Here is a 2,545-nt window from a genome sequence, read left to right on the forward strand (position 1 = left end):
AAATTAAAAAAAAAAAGAGAGAGAGAGAATGAGTTCATTGTCATAATGTGCTGTTTTTTCTCCCCGAAAGATACAGTTCCTTCCAATCAATACTTTTGTTCCCTGCTCTGGGGTTTTGGTGTCTGTTTTATTTGGAGGAGTCTTTTCCAGGAGGGGGGATTCCCTGGGGGTGCAAATGGTGAACACACTTGGCTGCTAACCAAAAGGTTGGTGGTTTGAGTCCAACCAGAGTCACCTCGAAAGAAATGCCGGGCCATCTACTTCCGAAAAATCAGCCACTGAAAACCTTACAGAGCACAATTCTACTCTGACACACATGGGGTCGCCATGAGTTGGGGTTGACTCAAGGGCAACTGGACTGGTTTTTTTCAGGACCAGTGAGCCGCGAGCAATGAGGAGGCCTGTTAGCGATGCCAGACCTATGTGGTGGGTGTTTGACAGGAAGATGTGGGTGGGGGCGGGACATTCAGGATCAGGTTAAAGGAAATGTCCCAGCTGAGTGGGCAAAGGGGCAGGGGTGCAGGGGGCTGGGGCGAGGGATTCTGGAGGAGAAAGGGGTCTAATGAAATGAAGAAAGTCCACTGTGGCTGGAGCAGAGGGAGACTGTCCACTCTGGCCTGGAGGCCCTGGATCAGGGGTTCAGACTTGGTGGAGCCCCAGGGAACCCCAGATGGGTTTTTATCTGGGGCATTCCATAATCCAATCTGCAATCAAAGGGTCACCAGGGCTGCAGCGTGGGAGACAGGTAGAGGGGACAGGGCGGAAAGGTGTCTGACTTCCACGATGAGGCCATCTGGAGGCGAGGGCATGGAAGGAGAGGGAGGTCAGAGGACGCCAGCAGACCTGGACTAATGAGGTGGGGGGTTGCCAGGCAGGCTGGCCGTCCCTGAGTGACAAGCAGATTTGGAGGGATGATGCTGGGTTGTGTGTGAGAATCCAGCTGTCCAGGAGGCCGTGGGAGGCACCGGGCACTGCAGTGGGATGCCTGCAGTGTCGGCCCAGAGAAAGGCGTGCAGTGGGTGGGAGGCTCTGTGGGTGAGAGTCCCCATGGGTGAGGGTGGGAGGAGGGGCATGGCAGAGGCTATGCTGGCTGCCAAGGCTACCTGCCTGGGGCTTGTCTGGTCTCTCAGAGGGCCCCTGAGGGCTGAGGCAGCGCTGGGGAGGCCAGCTGGGAGGCTTTGCTGGATAGGTGGGGCTGCCTGCAGGACAGCTGTTATTGGATCAGTTCGGACGCTGAGGTCAAGGCCAGCCTGGGCCTAGAGCAATCAGAGGTAGGGAGCAAGGGAGGAAATACCACATTCATGGAGCATTTACCAAACAGGGTGTATCCCTAGTATCTTGCCTATTAAAAATAACAAGAGCACTTAGGCACTAGATGCTGTCTAAAGTTAACTCATCCAGTCTTCTAGCAGTGAGGGCAGTGGTGGCTCAGTGGTAGGATTCTTGCCTTCCATGTAGGAGACCCAGGTTCCATTCCCAGTCAATGCACCTCATGTGCAGCCACCACCTGTCCCACCACCTGTCTGTCAGGGGAGGTCTGCACGTTGCTATGGTGCTGAACAGGTTTCAGCAGAGCTTCCAGACTAAGACAGACTAGGAAGAAAGGCCTGGTGGTGATCTGCTTTTGAAAATTTAGCCAGTGAAAAAATTCTATGGATCACAACAGTCCAATCTTCAGCAGATCATGGGGATGGAAGAGGCCCGGGCAGTGTTTCCTTCTCCTGTACACGGAGTTGCTATGAGCAGAGAACAGCTAACAACAACAGTCCTGCAATAGGTGGGTACTCTTATCCTTGTTTTACAGTCGAGGAAATGGAGGCACAGAGAGGTTAAGGCACTGCCCCAAGGTCACACAGCTCCTGAGCATTCGAGCTGGGACTGGAACCCAGCCGGTGTTTCCACGTGGTTAGAAGCCCCTGCACAACCCTATAGGAGCCCTGGTGGCACAACAGTTAAGCGCTCAGCTGCCAACCTAATGGTTGGCAGTTTGAACCCACTCAGCGGCTCTGTGGGAGAAAGACCTGGTGATCTGCTCCCTTAAAGATTATAGCCTAGGAAATTCTATGGGGCAGTTCTACCTTATCACCTGGGGTGGTTATGAGTCGGAACCCACTCGATGGCACTCAGCAACAACAGCACAGCCCTATACGGCTCTCCTGCGAACGTGTTTTCTTACCATGCTGCACTAGTGTTTCAGCTGCAGAAATGCAGGCTCAGGGAGGTGGAGAGGCTTGCCCAAGGTCGGGCGGTGAGTCGGTGGTGGGGCCAGAGACCAAGTGTCTGTTGCAAAGTTCCCAGAGGCCTCTGGGCGCGCTGTGGGTGTGAGCTGGAGTTGGGATTCACCTAAGCCCGCCTCCCTGTGGCATCTCCCGGTCACGCTGGACTTCCGCTACTGCAGCCGCGGAAGACTGAAGGGGCCTCTCTCCGGAAATGGGTGGCAGGAGCGAGCCCAGGGCCGAGAAGGCAGAGCTCGGGGTGGGGTCTGGGGGCGGGGCTTGAGGGCGGTACTTGGGCGGTGCCTGGGGGCGGTGCCTGGGGGCGGTGC

Source organism: Trichechus manatus, unplaced genomic scaffold, assembly GCF_000243295.1.
Source record: "Trichechus manatus latirostris isolate Lorelei unplaced genomic scaffold, TriManLat1.0 scaffold00775, whole genome shotgun sequence".
Classification (NCBI taxonomy): Eukaryota; Metazoa; Chordata; class Mammalia; order Sirenia; family Trichechidae; genus Trichechus; species Trichechus manatus.